Here is a 16,652-nt window from a genome sequence, read left to right as displayed (position 1 = left end):
TTGCAACACAGCAGCAGCCATGTGGTGACCACACTCGGTGCCTCCTACACCTCAAAAATAATAAGACTCCCCCAAAAATAAAGCCAAGTGCTTATTTCGGGGGTCAAAAGACCCTGTCTTATTTTCAGAGAAGCATGGTATCAATAAACAATGGATTTCTACTTTCACACATGTTTACAACATGACACCAATTTACCTCTTTCTGACATACATTTTACGTCTTTTATTCATAATTAAACTCACATCTTCACCTCTATGCATTTACTCATGAATTCTGCTCTATAAAATAATCAGATTATCTTCATTTAGACCTATTGCATCCTTCTCCTTTCTCTTATTTTAACAGACACATAATCTTCCTATTTGCATTCCTTCATCCCTTCATTAATATCTTTGTGCATTATTGCAGTTACATTTAGGTCAGCATCTTCATATGCCATGGTCATTACCAGATGGTCATCCATTCCATATAGATATTAATATCTTATGGAGTATAATTTTCCATGTAGAGCATAACTTTTGAATCTCATTGTTCCCAGCCCAAACCATACAAATCCACATTCTAATATGCAACCTGTAATCTGCACATCTTAAATTTCATGCTAACCCTCTGATGCTTGGCCAAAGAAATGTTCCCTTTAGGCAACCAGGCCTTTATCTTTCACTTGAATGAATCTCACTCTCTTCATTCCTTCCTGCAAATAATATCCCCAATTTAAAGCGTTTCTGATTGCTATCAGGAACAATTGACAGTCTGTGTGCAATCTGTACTGTTAGTGAGGCTGCTGGCGTACAGAATTATCCCCATGGCATCTTCAGATTAAGAATAAGTAGAAGATGCTAATTTTTCTCAGATAAGATCAGTAAAGTCTACCCTTGCCCAGTAATGTTTCTATGATGGTTGTATGCCTACCTTCCTACTCTTTCCTAGAAATAAATTCCACCAGTCTCCAAAGGCATATTTATATTATGATCCCGTCCTAACCCAACTTGGTGCCCTCCATGTTGTCTGGACTTGAACTCTCATAATTACTAATTAGTATAAATGCTGCCCATGTTAGAAAGTCTAAGAATTGAAGTGTAGTATATCTTGCCAAGTTGGGGAACTCTGCATTAACTTGGTAAATTATCTCCTCAGTCACCAACACATATAGCCTATCATCCATCCATCCGTCCATCCATCATCTATCTATCATCTATATCAGTGGTCAGAACACTGCTGCTCGTAAGCCACATGTGGCTCTTTAGCCCCTTGAGTGTGGCTCTTCCACCACCGCTGTGCCACCTTGTCTTCCAGCCGTGGCCCCACTCCATGGAAAACATAGGCACGCGCTCGCCCGCACAATTACAGCCCGGAGCAGGACCAAAGCCCCTCTCCCAACTCTCATAATTACTAATTAGTATAAATGCTGTCTGTGTTAGAAATTCTAAGAATTTTAGAGGGAAGGGGTTCAGAGGGAAGCTTCTGCAGAAGCCCGGGCGAGTGAGAACAAGCTGTGCATGTGTGTCTATGTTTTCCATGGCATGGAGCAGCAGCGAGGCTCTGCGCGGCCGGCGATGACTCCGGAGGCCATCCAGGAAGACGAGGAACATGAGGGGGATCCTGCTCCCCCCCCACAGATGGCCTCCAGAGTCATCGCTGGCCGCACAGAGCCTCACCGCTGCTCCAAGAGGTATTTTGTGGACAGAGACAGACAGAGAGAGGCACAGAGAGAGAGAGAGAGAGAGAGAGAGAGAGAGAGGGAGGGAGAGAGAAGGAGGGAGGGAATCAGAGAGAGACTGATAGACACAGAGAGAGAAAGAAAGAGAGGAGGAGGGAGGGAGGGAGAGACAGAGACAGACAGAGACAGAGAGAGAGATACACACACACAGAGTGAATGATTAAGTGAGTGAGTTGGCCACACCCACCCGGTCACATGACCGCTGAGCCACTCCCACAAAACAGGCCACACCTTCTTTTGGCTCTCAAAAGAAATTTCAATTGTTGTACTGTTGATATTTGGCTCTGTTGACTAATGAGTTTGCTGACCACTGATCTATATAATCTATCCTATCTATATAATCTATCCTATCCTATCCTATCCTATCCTATCCTATCCTATCCTATCTATCTATCTATCTATCTATCTATCTATCTATCTATCTATCTATCTATCTATCTATCTCTATCAGCTCTGATTATCTATCTATCTATTTATCAATAGATAGATAGATAGATAGATAGATAGATAGATAGATAGATAGATAGATAGATAGATACATACATACATACATACATACATAGATACATACATAGATACATAGATATCATCTATCTATCTATATCATCTCTCTCTATTTGTGAGAGAGATAGCAATAGCAATAGCAATAGCAGTTAGACTAATATACCGCTTCATAGGGCTTTCAGCCCTCTCTAAGCGGTTTACAGAGTCAGCATATCGCCCCCACAGTCTTGGTCCTCATTTCACCCACCTCGGAAGGATGGAAGGCTGAGTAAACCTTGAGCCGGTGAGATTAGAACCGCTGAACTGCAGATAACAGTCAGCTGAAGTGGCCTGCAGTACTGCACCCTAACCACTGCGCCACCTCGGCTCTAAGATGTATGTATATCTACATATGTTATCTAGTTTGGTAATGAAACATCTGTATGAAAAACCATCAAGTTCAGAGAGCACCAAGACCTAAAGAGTTAGGACTGAATGGGAATTAGCTTTAAGTCTTCAGAGGAATAGTCCCCCTTTGGTTTTTTTTAAAAAAATATATATGTATATTTTAAGGCTAACAGAACAGTTTTCAGGTGCTTCCCTTATTGAGATGGCTTTATCAAGACTTCAAACTTTGTAAAAAGGATGCTTGGGTCCAAGGGGTGTCTACGCTTGTTGTAAATAATATGCCTCAGGAAATGTAATGAATGATGTTCTGCCTCAGAACATCTGACACACATTTGAGTGGTTCTACATTAACATTCTTTTGCCTTCCCTATTCATGGACCTTATCCATAAATTCCTAAGAAGCGTGGTGTTGTTGAGAATTTGGAGAGTAATGTCCACACATCTGGAGGGCAGTTGAGTTTAGGAAGTCTCTTTTTCTATGTCAGTCACTGTGGAAAAACTGATCTAAGATATTTTTTTTCTTTTAACCTGGCACCTCAACCGAGATTGGATCCCCTTCTTCCAACTCCAGATGTAGAAACAAAGTATGTTGGCACTTGAATCTTACCTGAAAGTAGGCAATTTCTTCATAATAGTTTTTAGCAGAAGCATAATAGTATTTTAACAGAAGCACAGAAAAAAATAGAACTTTTTTTGGGGGGGGAATATTACACCGCTTTACCACTTCCTAGCTAACCTAGCTAACTACAGTACAACGTGCTGCCCGTGAGAATTTCAGCAATGTTCTCTGTTCCAGGGAAAGATTTCTCTTTCATCAAGTCGGTAGAAAAAAAATAAATAACAGAAGAACTTCTATGCCAAAAACTAGTTAATGTTGGACCAGGACTAGAGAGATTCAGATTCCAATTCTGGCTAGTTCACGAAGCTCAGTGAGCCAATTTCTTTTCCAAATTTACCTCAGAGAGGTATATGGGTAAATGGAATGAGGGGAAGACTCACATTGACCAGATCAGGGAACCTTACTTCCAGGATAGAAGCAAAAAAAAAAGTTAATTGAGAGAAAGAGCAAAGTGTCCAGTTTTCAGATTTTTTTTTTTATTATTATTATTCTTGGTCACCTAAGAGAAATCCTTATTTGCCTATTTTACAAAGCAAAAGTTCTTTTCAGGTTGAGCTTGGCTCTTGGCAACCACGCTGGCTCATCCATGTTGTTTTCTTGGGAACAATGCAAAGTGCTACTGCCTTCTTTTGGGATGTTTTTCAAGTTCCCAGTCTAGCCAGCAGCCCTGGGATTTCCTGGTCCTCTTTGTTCCAAGTCTTCATTGAATCCAATCCTGCTGAATCTCAAAGCTCGTAGAGGACTGCGTACAAATTCATTCTGTGTCTATGTTTTCAATCTAATTTCATGCAACCTTCCACGGTCAAGGACACCATTGGAAGCAATTCGCAACTAAAACATAAAGTAAACATAATTAAGAACATAAAACAATTATCCATTGTAAATAAAGCAGTCACAGGACAGAACACTATCAGTCCTTTAGTCTGGTTAAAGGAGCTTTAAAAGGGGGCATAGAGCATAGTCACCCTCAGAAAGCCGCCTCTTGTAAATAGAGCATAGCCACCCACAGAAAGTCGCCTCTTCTTTCAGCCAACCTATAGATCTTATTAAGATACCTCTTTCGAGAGCAGTTTCTTAATCTGTTCTTGAGTCTAGGCATCGGCATAGAAGGAACAATGTTTAAGGGAGAATGTGTACAAATGAAGAATAAGCAAATAAAGCAACCAAAATAAGTTTGGATGTGCTTCATTAAACAAAAGAAAAATACTTTAGACAGCAATTTTCAAAGCATTGGGGGGGAAAGCAAATAGATTAGGATCAGAGATGGGCTGCTGGGGATTTGCAGGGGTTCAGGAGAAGCTCTAGCTACGATTCTGTGCATTCAGAGAACCCCCAAATCCCACTCCTGGCTGGCCTAGCCCAGCCTACCATGCCCTGCCCTTCCCAGGAGTCCCCATGTGGCCTGTTTTGGATGCAGGTAAGTTCAGGGCACACACGGAGGCTCAGGGAGGGTGAAAAACAGGCCTACCGGAAGTTTGGGAAGGCTGGAAATTGGCCTGTTTCCAGCCTCCATAGGGCCTCCAGAACTTGGGGAGGCCATTTTCGCCCTCCTGGAGGCTCGAAGAAAGCCTCCATAGCCCGGGGAGGGCAAAAACACCCCCTCCCCTGCCATGGTGCAGGAGGCCAACTAGGCCACGCCTACCAAGGCCACACCCACCCAGCAACCGGGCAAATAACCCATTGCTAAAAAATTTAAAGCCCACTCCTGATTAGAATGCAGGTTGTTTGAGAACAGTTTTTGAATATGAAGTCTTTGTATTTTCTGGTGAATTCCAGTTGAAATATGGCCAAAGGTGGTAGCAGGAGGTACTCATTTGGAAAGCAAAAATCACAATAAAACAATTAAAATGGTTTTACTTTAATTGGATTAAAATAATGCCTTTTTGCAAATCTAGCCTGTTAAGTTCCCTGCCAGTTTTCCGATCATAAAACAAACAGCTCTTTTTAATTTTCACCCGCTGTTAGAATAGCCTTTGGATTTGTTACGATGCCATCCTGAACCTACATTCCCTGTGTATGAAAGAAGAGGCCACTGTCCCCTTATCGGTCAATGGGAAGCTTGGCTTCCTTGTGAGGTCAAAATCACATGGAAGAATTCAGAAAGAAAAAAATAATAATTAAATAGCAATAGCAGTTAGCAATAGCAGTTAGACTTATATACCGCTTCATAGGGCTTTCAGCCCTCTCTAAGCGGTTTACAGAGTCAGCATATTGCCCCCAACAACAATCCGGGTCCTCATTTTACCCACCTCGGAAGGATGGAAGGCTGAGTCAACCCTGAGCCGGTGAGATTTGAACAGCCGAACTGCAGAACTGCAGACAGCTGAAGTAGCCTGCAGTGCTGCATTTAACCACTGCGCCACCTCGGCTCTTAAACTTAAAGAAAAGGTGGTGATGGGCAATGCATAAAATATATCTGGCAATGCAAGAGTATAAAATAGTTTTAATTGGTTTTCGTTTACCCAGGGCCAGAGAGATCCACAAGAATATCAAAAAAGTCAAGATGTCAGTCACAACTATGTATGTTGCATTAAAGGGAAGCTTTAATAAAATGATTAATCCTAGTTTTTTTTTAATTCCCTCCTATTGCCTAAGAGCAAGGTTTACATCAGAACTGTATTGTTGCTTATTTGGGGCTCATAGTGATGTACAAGCCCCAGCCACAATGGCTTGAACAAAATCAAACCAAATCCTAGTTTAGGATACTTGAATTGTACTCACTAAGCCATGATTTATTTAACTTGAATGTATTAGTGACAACTGGTCATTTGAAAACCTTCCAAGTCAAAAGTAAATCACATATGGGCTTAATCTGATACATGAAACCCTGCTAAATTTCTAAATGTGAAACATATTCAGAAATTTAAAGGAAGAATATTGGAAAAAATTTGCCTATGAACATCTTCCAGCCCCAATTCTTGGAGCAAAAGAAAAATTCTGCTACATCTTTTTTCTACAGAACCTTCTTGTCAGATGACATACCAGATGTGATAAATGAATTATACCATAGATGTCACTTGCATGATGATACTATGGTTCCTTTGAAGTCGCTGTGGCTTCCCAATAACTATGCATTTGACAGGCATCAAAGACAAGGACCACATGTGAGGATCTAATTAAACTGATTTATTATTACTCATGCCTATGCAAGGAATCTACTCAGCTAAACATTAGCACTATTTTGACTTTACATGATAAGGGCAGAATTCATTTAATCCATTTGTAGCTTCATAGGGATTCTAGACTAATCCCTCTTTTGACTCTGCCCTCAGGCTCTGGCACCTTTAGTTTCATATCAACATAGAAAAGTGATTGTAAGTAAAGGACAAGAGAAGCTTTGCAAATGAATAAGGCTAACAAAGGGGAGAACCAAAATCTATTCCTTGGAAATGAGACAGTGCGAGCATTCCTCCTAGGAAGAAGCTACTCACAAACTCTCTGTCATATAGATTTCCGTGCAAATATACAGCCGTCATATTGAACTCTTAATCTCAACAGACTTACTGCTAAACAAGGTAATCAATCTGCCTTCATACTGTGTGGATTTAGCCCATCATAGCACAAGCCGATATTGTGGGCATCACTACCAATCCTGAAGTTCTGATAAGCATGCAGTTGTGTTAAGGAACAAGGGCTGACTCGGAAGTAAAGGCACAAGTGGATGGTGAATAGCCCCTCCCATAGGGAATAAAATAGGAGCGAAAGAGGAGGGGTGTTTGCAGGAGACAATTAGTTCATTACTGCATTCTTGCCAAGTATTGTTGCGTCTGAAAAATATCAGCCACTCTCCAAGTCTGATAAAGGTGGGTAATTGTGAACTATCTTGAAAGACTGTGGGAGAGGAAAGACTTTGCTGGAGAGGAACTCACTGTAAATTAAATAAAAGGGGTTTATTGGGACGAGGACTCGGCTTCGTGCTGCTGGGGAAGCCTAGGTCAGAACAGAGGTTTCCAAATTTATTTGGGTCATGAAGGGCCATTTCTTCAGTGGTGGCCGCAAAAAGTCATTGAATCCCCATAAGAGTATTTTCCAATGAGTCAAACATTCAGCTAACTTTGCAGCCTTAGATACTACATTATAATAGATGTGCTCAGCTCGGCAGTATTGCTTAGAGGTTACAGTCATGCTCAGATATGCATAAGTGTAAATCCTGCCCCTCCCAGTTGGTCGATCATAGCTGCATGGAATATGAAACAGCCATGAAGAATCTTCAATGTCCTAATGGCACTGGTGTGGCGGGGAGTACAGAACAGAGAATAATGTCAACCGTGATGCAGAACATATGATCTGCCTGTGGAAAAAGGGGTTTCCTTCAAGGAGGTACAGCAGTAATGCGAAACATGTTCTTCCCCATCCTGATGGCTAATGAACTAACCACAAAAATACTGAGATTTTTGTTTCCCCTTCATTAATATTCTATTAGTTAAATGTACGCCAGAGACAGGCCGCTTTGGAAGATTCCTCTCAACATCCCTGCGGCCTCTTGAAATGAATGCAGTCCTAGAGATACCATAGCCAGTGGCAAGTATACATCTCACACGTACACAAGGTTCTGGCTTTGTATTGTATGCAAAAAGTTGCCATCGCTCCAGTGACAACTGAGTTAGACGGTCCAGAAGTGTTAATGCAACATCCTAAATGGACTTAAATGAGGTAGGCTAGGTCCTGAGAATTCAGCCATTGCCTTAGCATGCTATGTGAATTAGCTTTTTTATGTTTTGCCCTACGTTTATTTGTTTGACAATAGTGTAAAGACACGGCCTGTGTTTTGATAACAAAGGTGTCAGGGTTCCAAATAGTATCCAGAAGTAAATCAGAAGGCAAAGGGTTGCTCAGAGTTCCAATTTATAAAGAGAGCCATGTTGGCACATCTGGGAAAATCCGAATCTGAAAGCTTCCAGGTTTTCCACCTAGTTGAAAGTTCAAGATCTTGCCCCATACCTACAATTCCATCACATGGTCCAATCTCCCACTGCCATGCTGGCAGTTCCACCCACCCAGTTCCAGTCAGGTACAGAGGTGCAGAGACAAAAGGATGACCTTGGCTTTCTAGGAAGAATTTTGTTTTGGCTACACGGGTAGGTAACTCCCTACAATCCCCTCTCCCATTTTCCCACAATAGAAAAGGGACAGTAGAATAATAGAAAGAGTGGCAGGCCAAAGAAAGCTGCAGGCCTGACAAAGGATTTAGAGTATGATGAACCAACTAATATGAGAGAACCTTTCAGGTTCAGACTTGAATAATTTGGTGTTGATGTGTGTTCATTTCATAGCCTTGAAGGTATAAGAATTTGCACATGCCACGTAACCAAACTGGATCACATTTTATTTCATATAGTCAATAATCATACAACCAGCACTAAAAGTCTGTCAAGGGTATCCAGTCAGCAGTGAATATAGAAGCTGTCATTTCTCTAAGTAACATTAAAGCAGGCTAAAGGTAGAGCTCTATTGTAACAGGCAGGTATGCTCAGTAAGTAATTTGCCAGCATGAAAGGTATCTTATTTATATACTGCCACTTTGGGGGGGACTAAAATACATGAAGAGGTATGTTGAGTGTGACACTGTATCAGTCACAAGAGCTTCAACCGCTTTTTTGCAGATGCGTTACACTATTGACTCATGCTAAATTTGTGATCTATCAAGGCCAGTGGTGGGATTCAAATAATTTACCAACCAGTTCTCTGCCCTAATGACCAGCTGGGTAGGTGGGGCTCGGTGGTCATGTGATCATGTGGGCGAGGCCAAGTCAATGTCACTCAGGTCGATGGGCACTTCGCCTTAGTTGTTACAATGGTAATAAGGGTTAACTGGAGAGGCAGTTTCTGGAAGCAGGGCAATAAAGATGAGGCTAGAAACAACACCAGAATGTTTCCTTCCTGCCTTCCTTACAGGACTAGCCCTGTAAAGTGGGAAAAAACAAAATATTTCTTCCAACAACCGGTTCTCCGAACTGCTTAGAAAGTTACCAACTGATTCTCGTGAATAGGTGCGAACTGGCTGAATCCCACCACTGATCAAGGCACACAGGTCCTTTTAACATATACTGCTGTAAGTTTCATCCTTTCTTTCATCCTATGTTCATATTTCAATCTTTCCTAACCATATGTAAATATTTACATTTGTCCCTGTTGAAATTAATCTTGCTAATTTTTGCTCAGTAATTCAGCTTTCAAGATCCACCTGAATCTTGATAATGTGCTCTAAGCCTTTGATATGTCTCCCATCCGTGTGTCATCCGCACATTTATAATTCTATCTTCTAACTTCTCATCCAAGTTCTACCATTAACTTGCAGTAAGCCATTCAGTACTTCAGTCCAGTTTGACCCTGAGCCTCTGAAATTCACTCACTCCAAACAGTCGCTCAAAAGCAACGCCAAATTCATCAAATAGTAGCATTGTCCAATTCACATTTTGCCATCTCGTCAACTAAAACCTCATGGGAAATTTCTCCGAATGCTTTGCTGACATTAAGGAACACTATACTATATTCCCATAGTAAACTAAACTGGTCATTCTGTCAAAAAGATGAAAATAAAAGCAACCAAGTTGGTTTGGCACAATTCATTCCTGATAAATCCATACAAGCTGTTCCTGCCAAGCTGTGCATTCTTTTTTTTTTTAATGCTTACAAACTGACTGCTTAATAATCTGTTCCAGAGTTTTGCGCCCTGTACTAAATGTTAAGCTGACTAGATTACTATTTGAAAATAGGAACAATGTTTGCTCTTTTCTAGGCCTTTGGCACTGCCTATCCTCCACGATTTCTCAATGATCACGAAAGTTTCTCTGAAATCGCATTAGCAAGCTCCTCTAGATTCGTGATGGTGAACCTATGGCATAGTCCTCTCTACGGGCACACCAGCCATCACCCCAACCTAGCTCCACTGCGCATGTGCGCGCCTCTCCCACCAGCCAGCTGGTCTTTGGGTTTTGGCCACGCATTCACAGGGGGCACATGCACGGGGGGGCTCGCATTGCATTTGGGGGCCTCATGCAGCACCACCGCATCCCGTTTTGGCTTCCAGATTGGTGCAGGAAGCTTTCCAGGCCCAAAATGGGGCAGGGGGGGATGTCGCGTGAGCCCCCCCCCCGCATCCTGTTTTGGCCCTGGAAAGCCTCCTGCACCAACCTGGAAGCAAAAAATGGATGAGAGGCACATGCAGGGCAAGTGGGGGAGCAGACACACATTGCATTATGGGTGTGGGCACGTGGGCAGGCATGCACACTTTCGCCATGCAATGACAAAAAGGTTAGCCATGCAATTCATCTTGATTTGGAGGCTTCGACTTATTCATGACAGCAAGGTGCTCCCTGTCCATTTTCGTAATAACCATGGTTTAGAAGACTCTCCTTTCGTCATTCTTTAAAGATGTTTTGCTTCTCATCTAAGAAGCTTCTTCAGGTCTGACTGGACAGCGGGGAATGGAAGGTTTTATATTCCTTGCAAAACAGCTGGTCATTTGCATCCTTTTAGAGCAAGGGTGTCAAACTGACAGCCTACAGGCCGGTTTTCTCATGCAAAAGCCACACCCTCCCCAGCTCCACGAAGAGAAAAAAAATGTTGTGATGGCAATGTGACGGGGTAAGTTTGACACCCATGTTTTAGAGGGTCGTTGTTATGACTCAGCAGATGTCTGCTGTGAGTCTTTTCGGAATGCAAGATTAATGATGCAGCTGGGGCTCATTAGTGAGGCAGGTTTGGAGATAAAAGGATGGATGCTGCCACGCCCTAGTCGCAGGAGTCAACGTCATTCCTTCATACGTTCCTTCGTGCATGCCTTGGTTTATACAACATTGCTTGTTACACTTGGATAAGTGCTTTGGTGTTTCATGTAAACCTGATTTGTGGAGACTGTGGAAGAAGTGCATTGCTTGTAAGAGTTTTTGTTTTGCATTCTTGTCGGAGACTTGTATTTATGTTATTTCTGGGCTCAAAGCCAGTTTGAACTGAGAACTGATAAAGAAAGACTTCCTTTTAATTTGCCTGCCTGCGTTTGTTAAGGGCCATGAAGGGGGGACAGAACAGTCGTTGAGGCCACTTGGACATTTATCTGTGTCCTCAGGGCAGGGGTGGGTTGCTACCGGCATTACAGCCGGTTTGGCGTGCGTGTGTGCATTTACACTTAACAAAGTCTCTCCATGAGCAGAACGTTAGAAAAGGGAGGGGGGAGAATTACATTTCTGCAACGAAGATTGTTCTGCGCATGCGCAGAAGCAAAATCAAGATGGCGCCACCAAGAACAGAACTGGTTTGGGGGCGTGGGCAGCCGAGTTACTACCTACTCAGCTGAATCGGTCCAAACCGGTAGAAACCCATCTCTGCCTCAGGGTCACCTGGATAGTCCTAATGATTCCTGTAGTCTCCAATTTTTCTGGAAATCCATTCATATCTGCCTATTTTCCCTTCAATGACAATCCTGTAAGGTGGGTCAGGCTGAAAGACAGGCAGGCCCAAAGGCATACAAGTGATTTTCATGTGTGAGTAGAAGTCAGTCTCCTGGTTTCTAGCCTGGTGCCTTAGCCCCTCAAAAAAAGTCCTTTTTGTTGCTTTTAAGTTCTCCAAATTTCTTCTATACTTTAGCTCTTTGTGCTTTCCATTTGTATCAGCTCTATTCTTTCTGAAAATTGCATCCTTCTTTAATTTCACATATAATGCATTCCTCTTTTATGTATTAGCTTAGTTAAAATCTTCACATTCCTCACTGAAGGGTGTGCAAACATAGTTCCCTATTTTTCAAAAGTTCCCAAACCACACCTGATCTGCTTTTGATGTAAAGATTTCTATCCATTGAATTCTACTCAGTACTTATTCAAACTTCTTGAAACTGGATTTTCTGAAGTCTAGTGTTTGTACAGGACTATTTTCCAGTCTCTCTTTTTGTAGTATCTTGAAGAAGTTGTTATAGTTACTTTCTTCCATCTTTTATCTCTTCAACCAGCAGTTCTCTGTTAGTTACGATAAGATCTTGGAAAGTTGTTTCCACTATCTCTTCTTTAAATTTCTGGAAACTGAAACAGTCAGCAAGACCATCGAGGAATATTGAGGAAATGGCATCAAGGCTAAACTGATTTTTATCAGATGTCTGGATAGTTAAAGCCTTTGTTATTACTATGTTGTCCTGAAAGTTCTGTAATCTGGTACAGGGAAGCACCATATAGATCTTGGTGATCTTTAACACAACCCTACAACTATTTATTTGTTGTTTCATCTTGTGTTAGAACATAGAATAATAGGGTTGGAAGGTACTTTGGAGGTTTACTAATCTAACCTCTGCTTAAGCTGGAGACCCTGTACTATTCTGGACAAATAGCTATCCAACTCTTCTTAAAAACCTCCATCGAAGGAGCACCCAAAACCTCTTGAGGTAGACCGTTCCATTGATTAATTGTTTTCATTGTCAGGAAATTTCTCCTTAATTCTAGGTTGGATCTCTCTAGGTTCCATCTGTTATTTCTTCTTCTCCCAATGTTCTTAACTGGCCCCTTGAGCTCATATGGGTCTATTCAATGGTTGGACTATTATCATAGCCTCACTCCTATCCTATTTAATTGTAGATATCATGCCTAAATAGTCAATGTAAATGGCTGAACTGTGACTACTAAAATAAACAATGGGAGATCGATGGCTAGCCACAGAAGAGAGGTCATCCCTTAAATTGCCTCTGTTAGTTTGAAAAATTCCCAATATTTACACATCCTTTTCTTGGATCTCATTCACTTCCCTAGTCAAACAGGTGCTGTAGATTTTGCTTGACATGAAGTAAAAAAAAAATGAATGAGTTTAACAGTTATTTTTAAAGGTGTGTGTGTGTGTGTGTGTGTATTGAGAGATGCATGCGTGCACACACACACACACACACACACAGACTCTCACACATAGTGAGCAATTTCATGGTGGGGATGGAGAAAAAATATTCTCTCCTCCAGAGAATCAGGAGGTTGAATATTTCCATTCAAAACAAATGCATTTTAATGAAAAAAAAAACCTCTTATTTCCAACAAGCTCTTCAGCAATTTCACATTGGCGCCAGGCCACGTTTTCGCAAATCATCGTGAAATATTTTTTTAAAATGAAACCTGCTTGCAAGTTTTTTTTCTCCGAGAAAACCCAGTATTCTAGACTAATTCATCAGTATGAAAGGAAAATGAAATGCGGAAACGTAGCTTTGGTCAAGAGGGAAATAACAAAGGGCACAGAGGAAGGGAAAGGAAGAAATGGGACCACAGGCATTCCTCAGCTTATGACCACAATTGAGCTCAAAATTATGTTGCTAAGTGAGACATTTGTTGAGTGAATTTTGCCCCATTTGGTGACTTTTCTTGCCACGTTTGTTAAGTGAATCACTGCCATTGTTAAATTAGTAATATGGTGGCTAAGTGAATCTGGCTTCCTCATTGACTTTGCTTGTCAGAAGGTTGCAAAAGGTGATCACATGACCCCGGGACATGGCAACCTATATATGTGAATCAGTTGTCAAGCATCTGATATGAGGTTTGACGAGAGGTGTTAGATTTTAATGTAATTTGATTCCATATGTATACTGTCTTATTATTTTTTTCTCTTTAAAACTAGGATATGTTAAATATATTGATATGGAAGCAGAAATACACCGATGAGAGAAATAGTGGGAAGCAGAAGGGAGAAGAAAGATGGGAAGAGAGGGATAGGAGAGAGGGTAAGGGGGAAAGATGAGGATGATGATGATAAGGAGGAGTGGAATGTAGAGAGAGAAGGAGAAAGGAAGGGGAAGTAGAGTAGAAAATGATGATGGAGGGAAGATAGGAAGTAGGAGAGAGGTAGAAGAAAGCGGTGTATGGAGAGTAGAAGAGCTAATAATGGGTGTTAACTTTTTGGGGGGCGTTGATGACAAGAGGAACTGATGTAATCATTATTTAATACTATATGATACTGGCTATGTATAGTATACATGTGATTGTATGTTATGAAAATGGAAATAAAAATATGTTTAAAAAAAGAAAAAGAAAAGAAAAAAAGCATCTGAATCATGTGACCATGGGGATGCTGCAACAGTCCTAAGTGTGAAGAATGGTCATAAGTTCCTTTTTTCAGTGTTGTTATAACTTCGAACGGTCCCTAAATCAACTGTAGTAAGTCGAAGTCTACTTTTAATTCTTGAGGTGGTGTTATTCAAACTCTTGTTGCTTGAGCTTTTGTGGGAAGAACTGTTCATCTGGTTCAGTTCCAAGCCGGGAGAAAGACACTGGAAACATGGAGGCTGATTGGAAAGAAGGTTGAATGATGAACAGAACCATCAAGCACATGGTTCTGGTGCAGGTGACAAAATGGAGTTGAGAGTGAGGGTTTTATACCTTCTTTAAGCTTTGCACTTGAGCTTCCTGTTCCTGTGCAAGAACATGCATTCTATTGGCTGTTGTCAGATCCTCATGGGGCCATGTAGGGGTTATAGTTGGCTCTATAGGCAAAGTACAAAACCTAGGTGTTTGTCTGAGGTAAATTTGGTTGATGTTTGGACTGCTCTGAGGGTGATGCAATCATTCCTATTGTTCCTTAATGGCTTTTTCCTGTGTTGGATCTTGAGTGACGGCTGCTTCTAATTCTACCATTCTGCCTTTGTTTCATAATATCCTGTCCTGAATGGATTACCAAACCTGCATTTCTAAAAGCTGGCCTCAGGATCTGCTGGGGCTATTAAGGAAAGTGGGAGTTGCTTTCTGCCTCTTAAAAAATACACCATGTTTCTCCATTTCTCCCTTTGGAGAAATATAATAATCTGCCCTTTTTAATATTCCTCAAAATATTTCATTTTTCTAGGAAGTGGGTGGCTTCCCCCACTTTCAAAGGGTGCCCTCTCAGGATCGTATAATATGCATCTATTATCATATAGTAAAGTTTAATGAGTAAACAAACACATATCATATTTTTCAAAGTATAAAACAGATCTTTTTCTCTCAAAAAAGAGGCTGAAAATCTGTGTGCATCTTATACATTGAATACAGCATTTTGTGCCTCCCAAAACCCCACCTCTTCACCAAAATGGCCATGCATAGCGTTTAGGAGGCTTATAGAGTGCTCCTGGGGGCTGGGGAGGGCAGAAAAGAGCAAAAAACAGGCCTTTTTGCTCAATTTTGCTTCCCCCCATCCAGCCCCCGGGAGCACTCTATAAGCTTCCTAAAGGCTATGCATGCCTTTTTTTGACAAAAAACGGGCCCCTTTTCATGAAAAACAGGCCGTTTTTTGCTCGTTTTTGGCCCTCAACCCCAAGGAGCACTCTACAAGCCTCCTAAAGGCTATTGATGCCCTTTGGGGGGGGGGGAAATAGGCCCATTTTCCCCCAAAATGGGTCATTTTTGGGAGGTCTGCAAAACCTTTTTTTTATTTGCCTCTTTAAAATCTTGGTGCGTCTTATACTCCAGTGTGTCTTATACTCTGAAAAATACGGTACGTACATACATGTTTCCTTCTGGTACCAAACGTCATCCTACTCATGGTCTTAGTACATATGGTTCTACAGTGCTGTACAAGTAGAGTCGGATGAAGGAAATGTTGAGGCCTCTTTGACTCTGGTAATCATCTACTGGCATGAGAAGAAAGGGAACATCCAGGATTAATCCTTGGCATGAAGAGAATCACATCTGGAATGCAACAATCTAAATGTTAGCAGAGCACGAAGTACTGTGGACAAGATAGCTCTATCTGGGAAGAGAAGCAGCATGCACACAGCACTCAGAAGGCCTTGCATGGCCCTCTAGTGACAATCTTGCAAGCCGATTCTTTGTGGACTTTTATTGTGAGTAGTCCTTTATGTAGGGGCCTTCAGAGTGGCCTCTCTGACGGTTCTTAAACAATCATCAGTTCATCCTATCTTTGAAGTAGGACATTTAACATTTAAGGGATGAAGAGACTGCAACTCATCTTCGCAATCTTGCAACAAAGCTTTAAGGGAGTCTTGGTGACATTGTGTGATGTCCCCAGAAGGGTCACAGACAGACATAGTCCTTCCTTCGTCCTTCTTGGGAGCATCATTAAGAGACTAGGATAGAAGCAGTTTGGGATACTGCAAATTTGATCAGTTTCAGCAATGTGCTCTCAATTGCTGAAGTCACAAATAGTGTATTGGGAATATATGTGATACAGGACCGTGGGTGACAAGGAATTTGGTCCCTGTCAATTTTTTTGGATTTCAATTTCCATCAGCTTATATCAAAATGGACAAGGGCAAGGAATTATGAGCTTAGAAGTCCAAATATCTATAGGCGATCAGACAACCTATTTGTCATTTCCCTCCTCTGCTTTAAGGCATTACAAGACGTGTACCCAGACTACATGTCATTTAATGATGAAGAGCCATAAGAAAGAAGAATTAAGCCATGGATTTTTGGAAACAGGGATGAAGGGACCTGGGATCACTACAAGTACTCCTTACAAAAGCTCCC

The sequence above is a fragment of the Thamnophis sirtalis genome, unplaced genomic scaffold (assembly GCF_051295495.1).
Source record: "Thamnophis sirtalis isolate CommonGarterSnake01/CBP01778 unplaced genomic scaffold, rThaSir2_p1.2 scaffold_2, whole genome shotgun sequence".
NCBI classification, from domain to species: Eukaryota; Metazoa; Chordata; class Lepidosauria; order Squamata; family Natricidae; genus Thamnophis; species Thamnophis sirtalis.
This window is presented reverse-complemented; position numbering follows the sequence as displayed.